General features: G+C 44.5%; 1 long non-coding RNA gene across 2 annotated transcripts; it reads left to right on the top strand.

The window, feature by feature from the left end:
* The first annotated feature begins 253 nt into the window (after positions 1–253).
* LOC121283404 lies at positions 254–21262 on the top strand. Of its 2 annotated transcripts, none has more exons than XR_005944251.1 (5): positions 254–765; positions 1874–2040; positions 2317–2450; positions 2579–2730; positions 19892–21262. It is a non-coding gene; the product is annotated as an uncharacterized LOC121283404 (long non-coding RNA). The 2 variants fall into 2 exon arrangements; XR_005944250.1 differs by having other exon boundaries at positions 254–770.
* The last annotated feature ends 2968 nt before the right edge of the window (positions 21263–24230 follow it).

The raw sequence follows: 24230 nt of genomic DNA, 5'->3' as shown, positions 1-24230 counted from the left end.
TGCACAGCTCAACGGACGAAAGTGAAAAAAAAACCCCACGCTCTCGCTCACAACATCCAGACGTTAACTTTTCATTTCCAGACTCTGGCTTTGTCAGCTGCAGCAGTTTCTAAATTAATCAGCTTTGAACTGAAACTCTTGCCTGAGCTCTGCTGAGTTGGACTAATTCCTCAGTTTTGCAATGCGGCAGCTCGCAGTACCACCACATACAGAAAGAGAATGGAGAAGGCGGGCGAGGTGAGGTGGCGTGGGTGGTAAAACTCACAGCCTGGGAATGCAGCAAGCACTCAACCACAGGCTGGGGAGGGGAAGTTGCTGTTCGAACAGATAAGAAATATCTGCCGCCCCACAGGAGCCCATAAACTTCTCCGATTGCACAGTGGCACACATGAGCTGTATAAAGCCTGTGCCGAAGAAGCCAACTTCCTCATTCAATGTGAGGCACAGTCAACTAGGCCCCAAGGTCAAATATGGGTTTTCAGTAAAGCTGCTGAATACTTCAGCCCCTTGCTAAGATACTAGATTGATGCAATGTTCCAACAAAGTCAGCTTCCTCTTTCTGTGAATAATTTTTGTTTTGTTGTTTCAGTTCTTCAGATGGTTTTATTGTAAAAATTACCAGACTCCAAATTAAAACCTGTTCTTAAACTGCCACCAACCGTTCATTTCTAACAATAAATAAAGAATAACGGATAACCAGGAGTGGGTTTACAGGCTGGATCTAATCGTGGAGGTTTGGATGGTTTACACACACAATATCTGAAAGTAAGGTACAGCCTGGAATCTAATCAGGGGCTTTCGGTGGTTTTATATATCGAATGATGGATACCTGGGAGTGAGTTACAGGGTGGAATTTAAGCAAGTGTTTTGGATGGTTTATCAAAGTGTAGATATTGACAGAGTGTGCTGGTAGTACAGATGCTAAATGGGTGAGCGTGGAGTTGGAAAATCAGATGAAAAAGCTGTAGGCCTGTATCTTGCTTGTTCCACAAGCCACACAATTTCCTGCTAAGAGAAAGACATTACACAAAGCCCTAAAAGTAATAAATATTTATGCTAATGACTATCAATCGTGATGTTCCTTGCTTTTTGTGTGGAATGCATTAACAGGTTTGTTTGCCCATATAAAATGGACACTGGAGGAAAGGCATCTTTTAGCCTTTTGCTAATTTAATTCTTTATTGTAGGAATTGAAGTTTATCTATCTATTGAAGCATGTACAATTCCTTTTGCAGCATTTTACTGTGGCATTAGTTTCTTCTTTTGCTTGGCTTTCATTTTGCATTTTATTTGACTCCACCGCATGCTCCCCCCACCCCCCCACCCCCCAACCATCCCCACCTCCCCCCACCGGCCTCCGCCCATCACCCCCCACCCCGGTTTGTTTACCATGGCATTATCATCATCTACAATTTTAGCTATTGCAGCCAAATATTTAATGAACGTTTATACTACCCAGCATTATCTGCCATATTAACCCCTTAGATGTGTATTAATGTATCATTGCAGCTGACAGAGGACAGAATTTTCTGTTCTGGAGACTAAGCGTGGTGGTGGGTGGGAAAATTGGCGTGTTTACCGCTGGGTGGCAGAGCGGATTTTCGTGCCCGGTCTTCAGCTTTTCAGTGCACTACTTATGCATCAGCAAGGAGCTTATTGAATCTCGTGGTGGGACAGGCAGCGATTCGTCTGTCATGTCGTTACCTCATGGGGTCGAAATTCTTGGTGTCATATTTAAACGGCACCTGCACACACATTTACTCTCTGACCAGACCAAGTGTGTGCTGATAACTCAAAGCATGGCATCGAAAAGAAACAAACTATGTGCTCCACGGTTCAGCGGCCTACTTGTTGATTCTCTTCCTCCATGCAGGAAATGCGGGAGGTCCTCTTTCTGAGGGACGGTAGCACAAGGGCCGCCCATCTATCCTCGACAGCCAAGGTGGAGGTTGCCAGGGAGGTCAGCACCCATGGAAAATAAAAAAGTCCCACCCTGCAGTGCAGGAAGACAATGAATGATCTGACCTGCTGGCTACCAGGGTAAGTGAACTTTCACCTCATTCTGAACTCACATTCTCATAAGGGTATGCAGTCTAAGGGCTACAGTCCACAGGGATCTCACACACTATCAGCAGATGGGGCATCAACACTTAATGTCTGCCAGCCATTTTAACATCACCATCTCACCTAAGACCTTGCACAAATGGCATCTTCAGCCCTTACTGGGGAGGGCTCAGCACACACAGCAGGCATACATTGTCCTGAATTCCTTTTCAATCTGTAGTACTCACAGTCCACCCATCTGTCTTTATGCAGGCCAAGATAGCCCACAACAAGAGGGAGAGATCCCAGACTGGAGGGGGCGACCCTGGATTTGCAGGACCATTCCCACTTCCAGGAGGAGGCTGCAGAGTTGGCTGGAGAAGAGAGGGATCAGTCTTGTGTGGAAGGTGAGATTGGCCTCCTCCAACAAGCCAGTGAGGATGCATCCTCTATTCCTTGGCCACACGCTGACAATCACTGTGATTTACATAAATCTGCTTACTCAAGCATTAATTCTATCTTCTCTCTGTTCCAGGTGCCAACAGGGAGAAGCTGGGACACTCCTCCAGCCACCACATCAGCGCCAGGCCCCAGACCACCTCAGATGAGTAGGAGGACAATCCACTTGAAGAAGACCTGTTACTACATTCCCCTGCACCCTCCACCAGGGCAGAGACACACACCTCGGTGGGTCCTAGATCTATAGTAGGCTCAGGGTCACTCTCTGGTGATCACCTTACCGAGTGTGTCCATAGAAAATGGAGGCAGTGACAGCTGAGATATCTGGCACTCAGAAGACTGCTGGAGACTAGGCCCCTGCTGAGTCCAAGTCAGATGATGAGCCTCTGCAATTGGCCCTGGCCAAATTGTTAGAGATGCAAAGAAGGCAGGAGAACATCAGGCAGAGTTGTCAGAGGCCATCACCAGACTGGAACGAAGATGGAGGAGACCATCTGTGTTCTCTCTGATGCTGTGGCTCCGGCGTGCGAGCACGTCAAATTATCCATGGGAAGGGTGGTGGTTGGTTTGGAGACCAGGGTCCAGCCGTTTCTGCCGATTTGCGCTCAGACCTGCACACCATCACTCTAGTCCTCCCTCAGGTGCCCCTTCTCTTCAAGGAGACAGAAAGGGACCCTCAGGCACCCAAATATAGGAGGAGCATCAGCCGGACACCCAGGGCCACCCCCCCCAGGACACTCCCAGGGTGTCCAGATGCTACAAATCCCCTCTGCCTGTGACCCCATCAACCCCAGCTTATCATGCTGAGGAGGTTGCACCTGTCCCTGAGCAGGAGACGCACAGCAGGTCAGGGCCCTCCAGGCTTCGGGCCCCCAGTCACCCGCCAAAGTCAGCCCAGACAATGGGGCCTAGCAGTCAGTAGGCTGCCTCCACCTCTGCTGTGGATGTCGGGGCTGCACCAAGATGAGGCAGTAGAGTAAGCAAAATTAAGAAATTATGAATGCACAGTGGTGGCACAGGTGTTCAATCACTGTAAATAGTTTGCATCTTTGTAGATATATTTTGATTCTCTCACTCAATGTCTCAGGCGCTGAATGGCTCTTCGATGTGATCCAATATTCTATGCTCATTCAAGGGTCTCAGATGCCCCTTGTCCTAAGTGTGTCCTTTTGTGTCCCTCAGCTCCATGTTGTCTAACTCAATATCATCTCAGTCAATCGCCTTTAGTTCCACATAAGCAAGATGAACAAAGGCAGTTCCTGACCGAATATGATGGTTGTACGATGCAAATGTAAGCTTTGCATCAGACCATCTAATAATGTGGCCTCATGAGTATTGTCTTGGAAGGTTATTGATCATGCTGATGTAGCAACACTGAAGTCCATTCTTTGTGAATGTCACAGGACTTGATTGAGAGCCATGTTGGAGTTACTCCAAGTCTAGTTTGCAATAGCCTGCATTTAATGACTGTCAGGTTTTGGTCATAGTATGAATCATGGTTGAGGACCATGGTCTTTCATGGCTGCCTTCAGCATTCTCTCGCTACTATGCTTATGGCTAAACATTAACCCTTTATTAGTTCCCATTCTCCACATGCATGATGCAGAGCTATGGAGGTTGGTTTTCCTTGCTATCGTTTGTAATGTCTGCTAGATGGCAATGTGTGTGCAATGTCAGAGTTGCGTGCCCAGTCTGGTGATACCAGCCTATTACATATGAAGGTGTTAGCTGTACCAGAAGAGCTGCCTGGATTGGCATGAGAGAATCCTGTGCCAGGTACCAGTTGCGCATTCATTGTGGATTTCATGACCTAACTGTGCAATCAGTGTATTAGGGTTCCTTGGAAATATTGCACTTTGGGAGGTCGAAAAGGTGGTGGACTGGAATGGGATGAAAGTGATGCACCAGCACATCTCCTGAGTGTTCTTCAGTATTAACAAGGGTACTAAGTTATCATTAAATGATGTGTCAATACTGAGTGGTTGATGTCTTTCAGGGCACTGCTGAAAGTCAGCTTTGCTGGTGGAGTGCTTATCCCATTGCACAATGGCCACATGCTCCCTAGGGTGCATAGCCTTCCAATGATGAGCCCACTATTAGCCTTGATGTCTTCCTTTGGAGATTGATGACATTGAGTCTATGATGACAAAGAAGGTCTTGATGTCTTCGCTGGCTCGAAGGGTCAGGAGAACTGCACTCGTATCAGCTTGTCTTCACCTTACCCTTCCCAGAAATTTGATGCTATGAGGGTGTCACGAGCACACCTTCCACGTCATGCCCATACAATGGCATCCTCAAGAAGTGTGTCTGCCTCTTCACCCTCTTTAGCTTTATCTCATTCCACGTTCTCCTCGCCCAAGGAGTTGTGTGGCTCATCCATGTCTCCAAGTGGCAACACATCCCCCCTTTGCAGCGCTAGGTTGTGTAGGGCACAGCAAACAATGATAATGCAGGACACCATCCATGGAGAGCATTGAAGAGTGCCACCTGACTGGTTCAAACATCTGAAGTACATCTTTGGAATGCTAATAGCTTGCTCTATTAAGGACCTTGTGGCTGAACGTGCCGCATTGTACCTCTTCCCTGATGCACTTTGTGGATGACGAACAGGTGTCATTAGCCACGTCTTTTGTGGGTACCCCTTATCACCGAAAGGCCAACCCCCAATGCATCAAGACCCCTCAAAGATCTGTGGCACCTGGGAGTGATTCAAGATGTGAGCTCCCTGGGTACCTAGCACAAACATGCATGATCTTCTTTCAGTGATCACAGATAAACTGGATATGTAGAGAGTGAAATCCTTTTCTATTAATGAACCTTAATGGCTGCTGCCAGGGAGATCTTGGAGCCACATGTGTGTAGTCAGTTGCGCCCTGCACAGGGGGAAACTGGAGATTGCCATAAATTCCACAGCTCTGGCTTGCTTCATCCATGGTGAACAGGACATGGCGGTGTGTGCTTTATAGAATGTAAGCTCGAGGGATAGCGCCACAACTTTTGATTAAGCACTTTACAGCCTTATGGACTGAATGCTGAGTTAATCAATTTTAGATCCTAATCTCTGCCTCCATTTTATCGGATGTGACTGTTGGTGAAAATTGTGCTATTTTCATTTATACCTTCTCTAGACCCATTCTTTGTTTCTTTACCTGTCTCATTAGCAACTCATTTTTCCTTACACCCTCACCCCTTTTATCATTTAATTTCTCCTGCCTTTCATCTTATCATGAACTTTCCCTTTGCTCCCCCAGGCCCATTCCCTGCCTCTCGGTGGGATTTTCTGCACCTGTCCACCGCCACGATCTTCCGGTCCCGCTGCAAGTCAATGGACTTCTGGCTGGGGGTGGGGGGGGGGGGCGGGGGTTGGCGGGGGCTGCCTCGCCCCTGGCAACTCCCACCTGTGACAGGGCTGGAAAATCCCGGCCTCTATATTTGCTTAAAACCTGTTGCATCTCTAACATTTTCCAGTTCTGACGAAAGATCAATGAACTGAAATGCTAACTCTGTTTTTCTCTCCAAAGATGCTGTCTGCTCTCCTGAATGTTCCAAGCATTTTATATTTTTGTTATACAAAGGTTTGCTAATAGGGCTAGATGAAGAATGACAGAAGGAGGTTTGTAAGGCCATAAGTATTGGCATAGACCAGTTGGCCTGTTTCTTTGCTGATAGACACAATATAATTCCATGTAGCATAGGCCAAAATGTACTGCTGCTGACAACAGCAAACAGCTATTTAATACATTTATTTTAAATAGGCCAACCCCCTGTCCCTATAAAATAATATATAAAGAAAGGTCTTAGAAGCACACAAAGGGCAGAATTTTTAGCTCGGCAGGCGGGTGCGTGCCCGACCTGTGAAATCACACGAGATGATGTTGGGCAAGCATCCCAATGTCATCCCTCGCTTGCTCGATATTTTGGTCGGCGGGTGAGCGCAAAAGTTGGAAGCGCACCCAATGACAATTAAGAGGGCAATTAAGTCCAGTAATGGAGCAATTGACCCTGATTTTTCATGGTCTATTCCACGTCATGGTTGGCTGGGCAGCCTTTACATTTTTCATGAAGCCTCATCCACGGCTGGGATGAGGTTTCCGTGGTTAAATAAAGTATAAACAAATTTTTGTGGACAGCATTTTCAGTCGCTAGATTTTCAGGTGATTTATTATGATGCATGGACACTTTCTTTCAGCCTCTGAAACCTTTATTTTTGATTTTTCAGGTTTTCAGCTCCCCGAGGCAGCTCTCTGCCTTCAGGGAGATTTCTCTTGGTGCTGGCCTGCGCTCATGTTGACGTCAGTGCCTGCCCTCTCGCCATTCCCACCCTGCCAGCGCTGAGGTTCTCAGCACATTTCACGCGAGCTGGCTGTTAATTGGCCAGCCAGTGTGAAGTTGCGGTTAGGAGCCAATTGCGGTCGGCGGTCTGTTCCCCAGCCAATCCTGAGCCCGCCGATCTCGCCCAACCACCGACCTAAAAATTCAGGCCAAAGCGTTTGTCAGCTATTATTATCAACAGTGATGTGATATGTCGATGTGTCAGAAAGGGTTTGAAATGCATGGTGGCTTCATGACTATCTGAAAGAGGAAAAAATAGTATACTCTCTGGGTGTGGTACTTCACCAGTACTCTAATCTGAGGCTTCCTTTTGATGACACTGACTCACCCTTATTTCTCTTGAAGTAAAAGCAAAAGCTGTTTACTTCAAAAGGTGTGATTAGTGCATAATTAATTTAAGTAATGCCTGACCCCCATGATGCTATGGAGTCGGGGAAGAGGGAGGTATGATAGTGAGCTGCCAGAGTTTTGTTCATAAGTAAAGTGTCTAGATTGTAAACTGTTTCACAACCAGAAGTTCCTATCTTTCTCCGATATTCAGCTGCCTCTATGTAGTGATAAAGAGCAGGAGCCTTGTCTTATTTTTACCTCTTTCAATGTAGGAGCATCGAGGCTATTTGTAGCTCCTCAGCTACTGCTTAACTAACTAACCACAGAGCTGGGATTGAATCTTGGATTTGATCTGTGTGGCGCTGTGCTATATTTGGAGGCATTATTTTGAGGACTGTCACCCCTTTTAGGGGTGTCCTCAAAGCATCCCTCCAGGGTCCAAACATGCCCGTTGACTCATTAAAGACCCTGACTTGGGACCGACCAAAATGGGGAAAGCTCATTTGGGAAGACACCACAAACATCAAGAGACTTGGTCAAGAATGTGCAGAAACGACGTTGGGATGCTGGAGGGAGTGCACAAACCTTCAAACATCCAAACTATCCAACGCTTCAAGCAACACTTGCCCCACATGTGCCTGAGTCTGCAGGTTGCACATTGGATTTATCAGCCATTTCAGAACCCATTGAACCAGAATAGAAGCAGGTCACCCTCAATCTCAAGAAGAAAGGGATTTGGAGACCTTAACCCAACATGTTTTTGGGACAAATTGCTTGGCATTCCTCATTGAGGTTAATTTCTGTTAGCTCATTAAGAATGTATTAAATTAGAGTTTTGTTTATTTTTTGCGCATAAGCATGCCCGCACACTTGATTGGTCTACGGTGAAGTTAGAATCAATGTGGAGAGCAGTCATGATGGACTGAATGGTATCCTTCAGTCCTGTATTATTCCATGATTCTATGATCTAAAGCACAATAGAACTGTCATTCAGAACCTGCAGCAATGGTGATGAATCACACTCTAACCATCTCAATGATCACTTATCTAGAATAATAGAGTCATAGAGGTCTACAGCACAGAAAAGGGTCCTTCGGCCCATCGAGTCTGCACTGGTCAAACAAGTACCTAACTATTCTAGCATTTTCCAGCACTAGGCCCATAGCCTTGTATGCCATGGCATTGCAAGTGCACATCCAAATACTTCTTAACTATTATGAGGGTTTCTGCCTCGACCACCCTTTCAGGCAATGAGTTCCAGATTCCCACCACCCTCTGGGTGAAAAAAATTCTTCCTCACATCCTCTCTAGACCTCCTGCCTCTTACTTAAACCTATGTCCCCTGGTTATTGATCCCTCTACTAAGGGGGAAATTTTCTTCCTGTCTACCCTATCTATGCCCCTCATAATTTTATACACCTCAATCATGTCCCCCCTCAATCTCCTCTGCTCCAAGGAAAATAACCCCAGTCTATCCAGTCTCTCCTCATAACTAAAACTCTCCAGCCCAGGCAACATCTTGGTAATTCTCCTCTGCAATCTTTCTAGTAAAATCACATCCTTCATTTAATGCGGATTCCAGAACTGCACGCAATACTCTGGCTGTGGCCTAACTAGCGTTTTATACAGTTCCAGCATAACCTCCTTGCTCTTATATTCTATGTCTCAGCTAATAAAAGCAAATATCCCATATGCCTTCTTAACCACCTTATCTACCTGTCCCGCTACCTTAAGGGACCGGTGGACATGTACACCAAGATCCCTCTGATCTTCAGTACTCCCCAGGGTTCTACCATTCATTGCGTATTCCTGTGCCTTGTTTGTCCTGCCCAAGTGCATCACCTCACACTTACCCAGATTAAATCCCATCTGCCACTGAACAGCTCATCTGACCAGCCCGTCTATATCCTCCTGTAATCCAAGGCTATCCTTCTCACTATTTACCACCCCACCAATTTTCGTGTCATCCGTGAACTTACTGGTCAACCCTCCTCCAATCAAGTCTAAATCATTTATATATACCACAAACAGCAAGGGACCCAACACCGATCCCTATGCGACCCCACTGGACACAGGCATCCAGTCACAAAAACACCCCTCAACCATCACCCTCCGCTTCCTGCCACTCAGCCAATTCTGCCAATTTGCCAAATTGCCTTGAATCTCATGTGCTCTTACCTTCGTTATCAGTCTCCCATGCAGGACCTTATCAAAAGCTTTGCTGAAGTCCAAATAGACTATGTCAAATGCATTGGCCTCATCTACACACCCGGTCACCTCTTTGAAAAATTCAATCAAATTGGTCAGACACGACCTCCCCTTAAAAAAACCATGCTGACTGTTCTTGATTAATCCCCACCTCTCCAAGTGCAGATTAATTCTGTCTCTCAGAATTGCTTCCAATAGTTTCCCCACCCCTTGAGGTTAGACTGACTGGCTTGTAGTTCCCTGGTTTATCCCTTCCTCCCTACTTGAATAACGGTACCACATTTGTTGTCCTCCAGTTCTCTGGCATCTCTCCTGTGGCCAGAGGTATTGAAAATTATTGCCAGTGTCCCTGCTGTCTCCCCCCTTGCCTCACTCAACAGCCTGGGATACATTTCATCCGGGCCTGGTGATTTATCTACTTTTAAGCCTGCCAGTCCACTTTGAACCTCCCCACTTTCTATGCTAATTTCTTTAATTATATCACAGTCCTTCTGCCTGATTACCATACCCACGTCATCCCTCTCAATTGTGAACACCGACACAAAGTATTCACTTAAAACCCTACTGGCTCCACACACAAATTACCACTATGGTCCTTAATGGGCCCTACTCCTTCCCTAGTTATCCTCTTACTCTTAATGTACTTGTAAAATAACTTTGGATTTTCCTTTATTTTACCTGCCAATGTTTTTTTAAGTTTCCTTTTTGCTCTCTTAATTTCCTTTTTAAGTTCCCCCCTACACATTCTATACTCCCCTAGGGCTTCCGCTGTTTTGAACCCTCGGTATCTTCCATAAACCTCCCTTTTTCTCTTTATCCAATCCTGTATGTCCCTCGACACCCAGGGTTCCCTGGAATTATTGGTCCCACCCTTTATCTTTACTGAAATATGTTGGCCCTGTACTCTCCCTAATTCCTTCTTGAATGAGTCCTGCTGATCTGACGCAGATTTACTGAAAAGTAGCTGCTTCCAGTCCACTCTGGCCAAATCATATCTGATCTTATTAAAATTGGCCTTCTCCCAATTTAGAACTCCGATTCCTGGCCCATCCTTGTCCCTTTCCATAACAACTTTGAATCTAATGGATTATGATCACTATCTGAAAAATGCTCCCCCACTGATACCTCTATCACTTGCCCCGGCTTTATTCCCTAAAAATTAAGTCCAGGACCACGCCCTCTCTTGTAGGACCTTCTAAGTACTGGCTTAAAAAGCTCTTCTGGGTGCATTTTAAGAATTCCGCTCCCTCTAAACCTATCAACTATGACTAACCCAGTTAATGTTGGAGAAGTTGAAATCCCCTACTATTACTACCCCTACTATTACTACCCTTCCATGTGTTAATTTGTACCCTCAACTCATCTGCCTTATTCATCAGACTCCTTGCATTAAAATAAATACCATCCAACCTTGCCGAATTCCCTTGTGCCTTAACTGGCCTATAATTCCTATGCCTTCCAAGCTCACTTCCTCTCTTTTCTAATTTTGGCTGTGCATCTCCCCCTGCTGAACCCCCTCTCAGGATCCCATCCCCCTGCCAAGTTTAAACCCTCCCCAACAGCACTAGCAAACCTCCCCGCTAGGATGTTGGTCTCATTCCGGCTCAGGTGCAATCCGTCCGTCTTGTACAGGTCCCACCGGCCCCCGTGAAATCTAAAGCCCTCGCTCATGCACTATCTCTCCAGCCATGCATTCATCTGGACTAACCTTCTATTTCTATACTCACTAGCGCATGGTACCGAAAGTAATCCAGGAATTACTACTTTGAGGTCCTGTTTTTTAATCTGCTTCCCAGCTCCCTAAATTCTGCTTGCAGGACCTCATCCCTCTTTCTACTTATGTCATTGATACCAATATGTACCATGATATCTGTCTGTTTGCCCTCCCCCTTTAGAATGCCCTGCAGCTGTTCAGTGACATCCTTGACCGTGGCACCAGGGAGGCAGTATACCATCCTGGAATCACGTCTACAGCTGCAGAAATGCCTGTCTATTCCCCTTACTATTGAGTCTCCTACCACTATTGCTGTTATCTTCCTTTTCCTCCCCCCCTGTGCAGCTGAGCCACTCAGTGCCATGAGCATGGCTGCACTCCCCAGAGGAATCGTCATTTTCATCGTTTTCCAACACAGAAAAATGGTTTTCGAGTGAGATACGCCCTGAGGATTCCCTGACTACCTGCCTGACACCTTTCTTATGACATTTTTATGTTAATTGAGCTGTAGAGGGTGTAAGATTGTGCACTCATAAAGAGATCAGAGGTGATTTAAATGAAGCAGATATCACTGTGGAGACCCTAGCGTTCAAAGCGAATGATATCCAGGAACTGAAAAATGGTACTGACAACCCCATAGCACATAGCGGTTCTCAAACTAGAGCTGGGGGTCTGTAAAGACTCTACAGACATCTATGAAATAACCTTTCTAGCGGGCCAGAAAGAAAAACACAAGAGCGGGGTGAGTAAAGACAAGGAAGCAAAAAAAGACTTTTGTCCACTTTGTATAAATTAATGATAGTTGATGTTATCCTTACCCAAGTAGCTGACAAGATGTCCACTCCAGAAGTTCCCAATAGCTGCCCTTCTTCATGGTTGTAGGTGCCTTAGCTGCCAAGCTTTCGATGGTGAATCTTGCATTTTCTTCTGGTGGGAGGAGCGGACAGAGCCCAGCTATTGCTTCGACAGTGGGTTTGCATTCAATGTTGACACGTGCAAGGGAGCAAGTGCCATTATAATGTTGCCTGACCTGCTGAATGTTTTCAGCATGTTTCAGTTATAGTAACATTTTGGAGGCACGGGAGGAGGGGTTGGTGGTGGGGGGTGGTTAGCTCAGTTGGCTAGACGGCTAGAATGATGGCAAGAGCACAGGGTTCAAACCCCATTCTGATTGAGGGGGCCTGTCTCCTCAGCCTGTCCCACAGTAAAATCAACGCATAAGCCATGGTTCAGCGCCCCTCAAATAATAGAGGATGCTGCATGTAGAAGAAGAAGTAATCTCTTACACAACAAAAACAAAATTACCTGGAAATACTCAGCAGGTCTGCCAGCATCTGCGGAGAGGAGCATAGTTAACGTTTCGAGTCAGAATGACCCTTCAACAGAACTAAGGAAAAATAGAAAAGAGCTGAAATATAAACTGGTTTAAGGTGGGATGGGACAGGTACAGCTGGATAGAGGCCCAGTGATAGATGGAGATTGCCAAAAGATGTCATAGACAAAAAGACAAAGAGGTGTTGACGGTGGTGATATTAGTTAAGAAATGTGCTAATGGTGACATTAAGGGTAGAAAGCAGGATGAGCAAGGTACAGATAGCCCTAGTGGGGGTGGGGTGGGGGGAAGGGATTGAAATGGGCTAAAAGGTAGAGATAAAACAATGGATGGAAATCCATTTAAAAATAATGGAAATAGTTGGGAAAAGAAAAATATATATAAATTATTGGAAAAGGGGGATCAGAAAGGGGGTGGGGATGGAGGAGAGAGTTCATGATCTAAAATTGTTGAACTCAATATTCAGTCCGGAGGCTGTAAAGTGCCTGTTCGGAAGATGAGGTGCTGTTCCTCCAGTTTGCGTTGAGCTTCACTGGAACATCGCAGCAGGCCAAGGACGGACATGCGGGCATGAGGAGTGATCTCTTGTTGATTTGATTCTAGTAGTCATGGAAATTTGTCGATCTCAAATACATAAATCTTCCATCATATTGCAATAATGTTAATTTCTTGCATGATTAAATAACACTGAGAAATTGGGCAGGATTTGCACAGATCTGTAAAATGTTCTTGAGAGTGTCGCATTCAAGTAAGTACTCTGAACTAGAATTTGAAGAAAGGAAACACATAAGTATTTAGGAAGTTTTGTTTTAAATTAAATAGCTGCCTGCTTTGAGCCTGTTAAACATCGAAATATGGTGAGACTGCAGTTAACACAGATTTGTCCAATAGCTTTTTGTATTGGATGTGATTTGCAAACTGATTGTGTATGTACACCATTTGCAGACAAGTATTATTAAAAAAGAGCTCTTTAATTGCTCCCCAATGATAGCCTGCTGCCATGTTAATTCCTGCTCCAGTGCACCGGACTCCACATAATTCCTGCTGGCTTCAGCTAAAAGTCAGTCCTGAAATACTGTAGGGAGCCAAGGTGGTTAAAGGGACCTCATGCCAGTGTGGCTAAGCAAACCTGTCACCAATCCTTCTCACCCCCAGCTTCAATGTTACGCACTCGTTCTAAGTTAAAACCAGGGCTAATGTTTCCCACCTACTGAATTTGGAAGAAGGCTATGTAGAAGAAGGGTGCAATAAGGGTTACTGCAACTATCTAACACCATTCTAAATCAGATTGTCTGTCAATGAATTTACATTGTTACCATAATGTTGGCGTAACGACTCTACCCACTCAATGGGCGGAATCTTCTCGGCCCTCCTGGAGTAGGAAGAAAAGTGGGAGGAGAGTGTAATTGCATGGGAGGCCAAAATTCAGCTTCCCGACGGCAGGATAAACTTTTGCAATTAAGTCCTCGGAACTTTAAAGGTGGGTCGAGCTTCTCCACAGCATGCTTGTCAAAAGGCCAGCTCGCCAGGATTAAGCTCCCCCTCGAAATTAAGTTGTCCACGAGTGAGAAATATGTGCCTTCAGATTTACGACTGCAAATAAGTTTTGTGCACCTGGCAAGGTAGACTCCTTCCTGGGCTTTGGAGTGAGTAGCCACTGCTTTGCCCGTCTCGGGGACTGTTTGTAAATGTCAGGCTATTGATTGACATCAGGTACCAGTCGGCCAAGCTGTATGGGAGCTGGGCAAGGGTGGCAGGGTCAGCGGGGCAGAGTAGCAGGGTGCCTGGGGAAGGAAGCCAGACTGACCAGGGCAGCGAGGGAGGAAGGCTGTCTGGGCAGGGAGGGTACAGGGACGTGGGTGGGATGGAAGAGCCTTACATATTGTTATAGGTTCAAGGGTAACAGGGCCAGTTCAAGGGTGACAGAGGGGAGAGGGATGGTTATATTGGGTTGGTCAAGGGTGATGGGGAAAGTTGGTGGGTGACAGGGGGAGAGTAGAAGGTGGTGGAGCGAGTCAGTCAGCAAGTGCAATCCCTCAAAGTTGAAGGAGGGTCTTGTGTGGGTGGAGTTAAAAGTGAGCGTAATTGGTCAACTAAAGGGACATCCTAATAATCATGATGCAACTGGATGAGAACCATGCTCACTTGTATTATTCCCTCTGTGGTGAAGCCCACACGGTAGCAGGTTTCTCCCTGATTCATGGAGCTTATAACATCCAGCAAGGTCAGGAACTGCAGTAATCTTACCTCATAGGACAATCCCCAGTCCCTGGAATAAGTCTGGTGAACCCTTCATGTGAGGTCAATCCTTCACTAGGTAAGGAAATTAACAGGACAGGCAATACTCCAGGTGAGATTACTCCAAGGCTGTAGTCAACTACAGCCAGGCCTCTTTTATCTTACACTCAATCCCTCTTGCAATCAAGGCCAACTTGCCTGTTGCCTCCTTACTTGCCGGTTTCACCTGCACCTTAGCTCACAGTTACTTTTGAACAAGAACAGCTAGGCCTGTTCGGATGTCCACACTTCTCATTATCTCAGCATCTAGGAAGGACACTCGTTTTCTATTCCTCAGACACAGTGGACAGCCTGACGCTTTTCACCCTCACACTCCATTTACAGTATTCTTGACCATTCACTTAGCCTGTTTAACTCCCCTTGAGTACTCTTTTCATCCTCCTCACATCTTACATCAGGACAACAGCAGCAGGAGATGCAATGACTTTGTTGCAGATGCTGTGCAGGCAGCATTCTCATAGAGCTCAGAACCTGGTGAGTTGAAACTGATGGAATGCATGATGCGTGCTTAGGCTGCACATCTTCATTTCAGAATAATCAGTGATTATGATCCTAATGATGTGAGACAAGTGTCTGGATTATAAGATGTATTTGGGACCTGAAGGGAGACCAGATTCCATGCCCTGACATGTCCGCAACCATTGAAGCAACTAGCAGCAAAATGAGAATGCCGCAAACTTCCAAACTGCGCAAATGAGCATATATTTACAAGTTTGCAACATCTATACCATGGTTGGATGCCCATGCCATGCATGTGCCTTCAAAACTTCTTCATCTTTCTTTTCCTACCCGCTACACTTGGATGACTACAACACTCTGGTCTTTCCATCCATGTAGGCTTTGTCCTGGTCCTGCCTGGCAATTTCCGTAGCCTCTTCCTCAAAGGGCATGAGGATTCTTACCTTGGATAGACCTCCTCCAGTCTTATTTTGCTCATGGCAATTATGAGCATTGTTCATCTGCAAACAGATAGACAGAATGACTGAGTGTCATCTGAATGGGTTTTTGACCACTTTATGAGCATGCGTGCCCATGACAGCTCCTGAACCTCCTCAGTAAGTGCTTGACAGCCACATTGCCCTGCAATTGGGACAACATTGACAACAGGAAGTAGCTACCACACATTCAGTGCACATTTTCCATCTGTTGCTGAGGCTTGCAAGCCAAAACCCTTGTCTGACATTCTGCACTCACATGCTTTCACTGCCTGATGCCCTAATGAGTGTCACTTTGCAGTTGGTAGACAGTGCCACTTACCCTGGCGGAGTGCAGCAGATCATTCACCCTTTTGTGCACTGGAGTCAGGCCTCACAGGCACTAATCTCTGCTGTGACATATGTTCAACCTGCCTTGATCAGGCAGGAGGGCCTCCTGCTGCCATCCCTGGGAAACAGGGCCTCCCATCATTCCTAGATGACCTGGAGGAGAACCTACAGCGAGTTGTCTCTGATCTGTGGGGCAACTCTTTGTCTGCTCTGAGATATCACTGGTAGTGGCAGGGTGTGTGAATAACAGTGACAGTGATGCCGATGGCTTGCAGAGAGTGAGTGGTTATCCAGTCCCTTTAAATATGGCGCCTGGGCCTTCAATGCCTGAGGGAAGGTAGGGGACAGTGACTCCCTGCCCATCTCCGCCACCAGATTCACTGTGCCCCAGCACATGCATATCTAATGAGCTGATCTGCGTCCGATCACACGTGGCCAATCGTCAGACCCCTAAACGGAAATCACTCTCATTTCCGCTCCCACCTCTCAATTTAAAGTCGAGAATGGAAGGTTCATTTTGAGGGCTCAGTCAGCTGCACCTATTGAATCTCCTTAGTGGGACTGCCTGTCACATTGACTGGAGTAACAGGAGGTTTTCTTCATGGTGGCTCAGCTGTGAAGGTTGGTCATTGTAACCTTCCAGCCTGAGCGCTTGCTGGGTCTGGGGGAACTGTACGAGACTGCTCGGCGTCAGGTCTGTTATACCAATTACTAATTGATACCTAAGGAGACTACAGATGGCAGACATATTTGCCTGAGCATTTTCACAAAATATAACCACAAGAAATTTATTCTGTGTTCCAGTTCTAACAGTTCAGTCAGGTAAGAGGTAAAAAATCCAAACAGGCTCAAAACAGACAAAGTCCATATCAAGCTGTTACGAATGATCAGACCAAATCTTGAGTTACTGTGTCTAGTTCTACTTACAGAGATGTAAGGACACTTTCAAGCTCTGAAGGCAAGGCAGAGAAGAGCCATGTATAGTCTTTGAGATCTCAGCTATGTGGAAAGACAGGTGAAACTTGGGCTCTTAAACATCCAAAGGTGACATCTTAGAGGTGATCTTGTAGAGGTAAATAAGATTGTAGAGGATAAGGTAAATACGCAAAATTATTTTAAGTTAATTTGTATGGAGCAGTGTAAAGAACCACAGGGGATAAATTAGACAGACCCAGAAAACAGGTGTAGAGATTGTACTGTGCAGTTTTTCAAAGTAAAGCGGGCAGCCACCATCTTTATGTTGCCTGTTCATGATCATGTTTTCTGCATGCAGCCAGTACCAATCATGCTGTTTATTGCTAGCACCACTAAAAGATAACCTACATTGCTTAAAGTTAACCTGCACCACTGAAAGGGAAGGTACATCACTGCTGCTGGAGTGTTACGTCATGTGGTGTAAACCAATGCAACTAAGACCAATGGCTGACCTTTGGAGAGCATGGGCAACAAAGCTTTTGGATGTTGCACTGGAAGAAGAGATGTCCTGTAACTGCGGTGGGTCAGAGCCCCCCACACCACCCCACTTCCACCCCCCCCCCGCCCCCCCCCCCAAACCCCCCACCACACACTTTGAGAAGACAGTGGGAACAGGTAGGCATGTAGGTCAATGCAGTTTCACCCTGAGAACTTAGATGCAATGCCACAAGAAGTTTAAAAGCTGCACATGAATGGTCAAGGCTAGTGAATGCATCTTCAAATGCCATACCATTCCAAGTGCACCACTACCCTCAGCCGCTGCTCAATTCACCACATCCTCATCACTCACCAAGCGACAATCTTTATCAATCAAGATCCATATCGAACATCTATATACTTCACCTCACCCTCACACATTTAGCACCGCTGCAAGTCTCAAGCCCACATCTCACAACTTGAACACACTAGCAGCCACATCATGTAAACCTGTTGCATGACAGACATTGACACAGTCCCTTGTCTCTTGCAGAAGAAGGTGGGGTGCATAATCAGAAGCAGCAGGAACTAACTAGAGAGGGAGAAGGAATGATCATTGCTGAGGCTGTGGCCAGTGATGGGCTTAAATCATTGAGGATTAAGGTATATTTCTGCCCAATTGACCTCACACCCTACTTCAGCCTCATTCCACAACCTCTGCTGACTGAGAAGCTGCAGGTGCTGTAAGCAGGTATGCTTTAATTTCTACCCCTTCCCTCACCACAACCTTACCTTTGGGCCTTTCCCCTTTCAAGGTCCTCCATGCAAGGAGGAAAATCAAGAAGACAATGATGATGAAGTCACACCATCACTTGATTTCAGACTTGCAGGCACCAGCTGGGGGGATATATTTTAGAGGATAGCATGGATCTCTGTGTGCTGAGACACACGGGGCACAAGTGGGCTGCAGTCAAAGCAGGAAGCAAGAATAGTGCAAGTTCAGTTTGTTGGAGACAAAGGTTCCACACTAGTTCTGCAGCAGACGACTTTGCTTGGCCAGGGTACAGAAAAAGGCTGATGGGATGACACAACAAAACGTTTGGTCCATTGGGAAGCCTATGAGAAAACCCGAGTTCAATCTCAGAGAGAATGGAGGATTCCAGCTTGGCACAGGGCTTTGTGCAGAGCTCAGAGCCCATTCTTTCTAGCAGGAACTGGTGGCCAACTCCATCAATACACTTGTGGACACAAACATGGTGCAGCATCTGATGGTTGATGACTCAACTTTCAGTGCAAGCTCAGACTGCTGACATAATTGGTGTGAATACCAGTATTCAAAGAGTTTGCAATGTGTCACAACAACCTTTCCTCCAATAGATATCTGGAGTTGCTGAAGCACCATGCTGGAAAAGTGACAGTGGCTTCATGGAGCATGAATTTGTTGTCCTGTCTCAGGATGACTTCTTTCATGTTCCCACCTCTGATACTCTGCCACTGCTCCTGTTGTTGCCTGTCAATAAGCCAACCCAACCTGCTGCTATCCATGGTGAGATGATGCAGTCTGAAGCTGGGTCTTTTAGGTCCAGACCTGCTCAAGGTCATCCTCCAAGGCCATCTGCAGTCTCCCCCACTGAAAATCAGCAGCCTCCCACCAACCCACGTGGAAAGGGGCTGTCTTGGTTGCAACCCCCCTTCTTTTTCCTCTCCTTCTGCTGCCTCCTCCTTGTACTCCTCTTCCTCCCCTCCTCATCCCTCTTCTAGCACATTGTCCTGTTCTGAATGGTCCCTAGTCATTCTCCCAGTCATGGTTCATGAGTATACCCATGTTTGGGAGTAACTGGCTTGTGAAGAAGCCTCAAAGTCACCAAAAAGTAATTTAGCACCTGTTGCAGTACTCTCTGCAGACTTTTGAGACTTGAAACAACTTTGGAAAGCACCAAAAACATATAGAATTGTGGCAACAATCAGAAGAATAAACTAGCAACTAACTTTTAAATGGTTGATGATCCCTTTAAATAGCACGAATGGTTTGGAGGGAGGGGTCATCAAGCTGCTTAACATTATGTACAGTGCAAGGTCATAAGAGGGTGTGAAGCTCCAAAATGACAGCACTGGCATCAAATCAGCACTTCACACTGATTGACATCACAATATACCTGCTCTGCATACTTCTACTGGATGTTAAGGGCAACGCACACTAATCCATTGCCAATGTGGAGTCTGGTGCACAGAAGTCTGGATGCCACATTGGTACCCTAAGTGCACTTGATAATGCCCATAAAAGCACTGTTAATGATTTTTTCCAGCACTGTGTAGGAAGTGGAATACAAAAGATAGGTAACGAGGTTATTTCAGAATTATTATTGTATGCCAGTGAGAGAGTTTGATCATTATGTACAAACAGAACAGGTGTTACAAAAGTACTCTAGCAAAGTAATTGCACTCTAATATAAATACTTAATGCAGCTCTCCCTAATGTTAATAGATTTTGCAATGCATTTTGCTTTTTATTTGCAGAAGAAAATATGATGGCTCAACCAATGAGAATTAATTCAAAAGTCACACAGCAACACAACTGTTTATATGTACAGGGATCAATGGCTGCTTTTGGAACTTACCTTCCATGGACTATATGGAACAGCTAGGTGGCTGTCAAGCTGTAGCCAATCCCTTAGAAATACAAGTCTTCTGAGAACATATTACAAGAAGCATAAAACCCAAAGCATTCACAGCTCCTGGGCCCTGGGGAAGGGATACTTATCAGCTGTGGAACATGTAAAGTTAGCTTCCCAGTGCCAAACAGGTTGTCCTCCACATCTCATCCTCTTGTGGCTGTTCCACTCAGTTGTCACCAGGCACAGCTTTTCGCATCAAATGTCTTTGTTGGGTCAAGATGAATGCATAATGAGCACTCATTAGTGTTTTTATCAATGCTTACACAAATGTTGAGGTGCAACTACACTGTTGAACAAATTGTGACTGTTCTTACTGATGTCTCCTAGTGGCACCCGGAAAATTTTAGTGGAGTTTGGTTATTTTCACTTTTAGCTACTTTCACTATCTGTTGTATGTCCTTGGCCACATGCCTGGTTCTGGAGCTTACACAGCTCATTGACTTATGTTTCTGGTGAAATGCATCCTCCTACAGATCCAGGCATCTGTTGCACCCATGGTATCCGAACTCCATTGGATAGTTGTGCTTCTAGCTGGTCTGCTAGCTGCATGCTCAAATCTCCTCGATATCTTCTTCTGTTGACCTTGTTCCTCCTTCTCAAATATGTTGAATAGAAACAAAACATTATGATGCACCCATGATGCTGAGCTCACTGAGAGACTCCCTGAATATTTTTGTAAGCCATGGACCTTCATAATCTGTCAGCTCCCTTGGAGGGAAAGGGGGCAGAATTGCTTTGGCCACTGAGTGTAACATTATTTTAATTATATGCATAATGATTTTCTTGCTTCATTTATGTGTTAAAGGCATAAACATGTTCTATTTGGTGAAGAAAGGAAATGTAAAATAGGCAGCAAGTGTCCCAGAATGTTACAATTTTATTAATTTAATAAAGCTTCCTTTTGTAATCTGTTGTAATCTGTTTTCCATACTTATTATTGTTTATTTTACTCTTTTGTACCCAATGGTATTCTATTGTACCTTATATCTCATGGTATCTTTTTGTATCCTATTAAATTCTCTTATATTGTGTCCTAGCATATTCTATGGTATCACATTGTAATCAGATGTAGCCTATTGTATTCTATGGTATCATTTTCTATGAAAATGTATTGTACTCCATTCTGCTGTACGTTTCTGTATTCTGTGCCATTCCATTGTAGTCATGTTCATGCTAGTACAAGTTATTAAAGACTCAAATACAGTGAAGATTATCCAAATGGACTGAGGAAGTCTTTTAATTAATAGACTCAACTTCTGTAATCATTCAATCTATCCACAACTTAATATTCTGGTACACATGCCAGCCTACTCACAGCTTGATGCAACAGTACACTAACCATGTGTGGTATGATAGATTTGACCATCAATGAATACAATAATTCGTAGATGATAAGCAGTAAACATAATTGGAGGACTGTATTCAAAGGCGTTAATCTCAGTTTTAGACTTTAATTGGTGTTTAAGTAGTCTACATTAGTGTGACAATTGTAACACATATTAGCTTGCAATGTGGCAATGATTATACTAAGTAACACACTATATTGTCAAAATACAATTGTAGAGAAAGAGTTCTAAAATTAAGTCTTAATGATAGATTTTGCAGTCAAGTGGAATCTCCTTGTCACCCCAGAAGACTGTGTGTAGGGGAGTCGAGTGAATGTTTGATTTGATTCTAAATAAATGTCTTTCGCTTAAAGTTAAAAATTTCTATTTGTATCATTAATAAAATTAGCTAAGATTCAGAATTCAGAGATATTGGAATTTTAGGGTTGACAGTTTCTCCTCCAGTTTTTTGATGCTTGTTCAGTATCTGCCCAGTCGTCTATCCATAATCAATTAGTGTGAAGATCAAATGTTTATAAATAACATCTGCTTCCTACATTACAACAGTGACAACATATCAAAGATATTTAACTGTAAAACACTTTCTGATACCTGAGGCTGTGAATGGCATTATAAAAATGCACACTTTTTTTTCTTATTAAGTGAATGAATTATACAGCTATCCATTTTAGCTGCACTATAATCAAACCTATACTAACCTGTGGAGAGAGTTCTCAGAGCAAGTGCTGGATAGTTTTGTAATCAGACCTGCATTAACACTGATAATGTGTAATAGGAGCGAAGGGTGAAGTGCCCTATATTCAGTGAAGGATGAAATGTTGTATAAACTGATCAATTCTAATTCTGATAGTGTGCACTGGGAGTGAAATGCCTCATAATAAAACATGCTAATCTTCACAATTTGAACCAGGAATGAAGGGTAAACTGATGTATAATCAGACTTGTTCTAGTGCTTACTGGGAGTGAAGTGTCCTATATCAGACCCATGCTAGTGTGGACAGTGTAAAAAGGGAGTAATGAGTGAAGTGTCTATAATCAGACTTCTGCTAATGCTGATGGTGTATACTAGAAGTGAAAGTTTTAGTGCCCAATAATCAGACCTGTGTTTATGCTGATGGTGTGTACTAGCAGTAAATGAGTCTGTTATATGGTCTGTATTAATATTGATTGCGATTCCTGCAAGTAAATGGTGAAGAGTTCTGTAATCTGACTCATTAACACTGATAGTTATACTGAGATTCTGCTGCAGCATGAATATGTAGCAGTTTGAACATGTCCGAGCTGTAAATGGTTTCAAAGGTCAAGCTTTTTACAGCTAAACCTACACCAAGGAATTTGATTCTAGTGAAGAAAGGATGCCCTACTCTTTCAGTTGCTTTTGCTTGATCCCAGAGGCAAGGGAGATCTAAGATATCTGGGTAGCTGCAGTGGATGACCGGTGCAGGGTGTTTCTCTGCTTTTGCACTTTGCTGCAGTCCATTGATGATTGCTAATTATGTCTTATGCCTTATCACTATTGTGCAAGTCGAGGAGGTAGGCCCAAGAACTATCTCAGCCAATATGGGGATTGAATCTGTGTTGTTGATATTATTCTGGAACATACTCCTCACCAACTGAGCTAACTGGCTCAATGCAGATTTTGTTGTAATCTCTGTAAGGAGGCCCAGTTATAGGCAAGCACAATTAGTTTGTGTTTTTTTATATATTTAAAACCTCCAGGTGATTACTAAGATAAAAAATGTATTGATTTAAGGTCTCTTCAATTTAACTTGTGTGATCTATGAAGATAAACTAGATTGTCTATATTAACAGAGTATTGCTACAAACAAAGGCTACAACTTTCATTGATTGTTGTCAGGATTTTTGGGATGATCTTGGAGTTGTGGTGATTTCCATTTTTATTAAGTTAGGCATGTAGAATTGGAGAAAAATTGGATGAAATCTCATCCCAGCTTCTGAAATTAGATTGATAGTTTCGATTTCAGATAATTTTGGACCATGAAGAGGAGCAATATTAGACTCCAGAAAGCCCCATTAGGGCTAAATATCCACGTGACTGCAAGGCAGGTATGTCAGTGTTAGATAGAAAAGTCATACATCCATTCTACTGCCAACCTCCAATGTACATGAGTCCCATCCATGTTACTACCAGACAGGTGTGGTGGTGCCAGATACCTATGCTAGTGCTGAACAGGCATACAAGTATCATAAAGCTGCGCTACAGCCAGACAATGATGAAGCTAGAACCTGAAGTGGGATCTAAAGTTCTAATGTGGGAAAAAGTGGATTCTGTTATCTCCTAAAAGATGATGGTTGAATTTGCAGTTGTTTGGAAATTGTTAATTATCGATTATGTTCCATGAACATTAATTTCAAGATGTTGCAATTGGTGATTTTATCAGCACAACCAGCAGATCTCAATATAAGAACGTGCCTGGTCCTGATTTGAGGGATCTTGTTGTTGCTGGTTAGGTTGCAACCACAAAGTGTTCCTAGGGGAAGTGGACAAGTGTCTGAACAAGGTGGGAATCCACAAGGGTTTCCAAGATAATGGTTGAGATACAATAGTGGGAACCTACATGAAGCCATAAATAGCTCAAAGACTCTGTACCATAATCTGCTGGTGATAATGGGGTTGGCATGCATTGAGAATAATCTAAGGCTAGACTGTGCTTCTCTCTCTGTTAAAAAGCCTGCTAGCACTCACTGTTTAAACTCACACATTAGGTATGGGAGGGCAGCCAGCCACCATAGCAACTATATTCCAGTAAGGGACAGTTCCTTCAGGGAGGAAAGAGAAAAATAAATACAGGCAAAAACCTGGTATAATGTGGT

Source organism: Carcharodon carcharias, chromosome 10 (assembly GCF_017639515.1).
Source record: "Carcharodon carcharias isolate sCarCar2 chromosome 10, sCarCar2.pri, whole genome shotgun sequence".
NCBI lineage: Eukaryota > Metazoa > Chordata > Chondrichthyes > Lamniformes > Lamnidae > Carcharodon > Carcharodon carcharias.
Note: the sequence above shows the minus strand (reverse complement) of the source record. Positions and strands in the feature narration are given on the sequence as shown.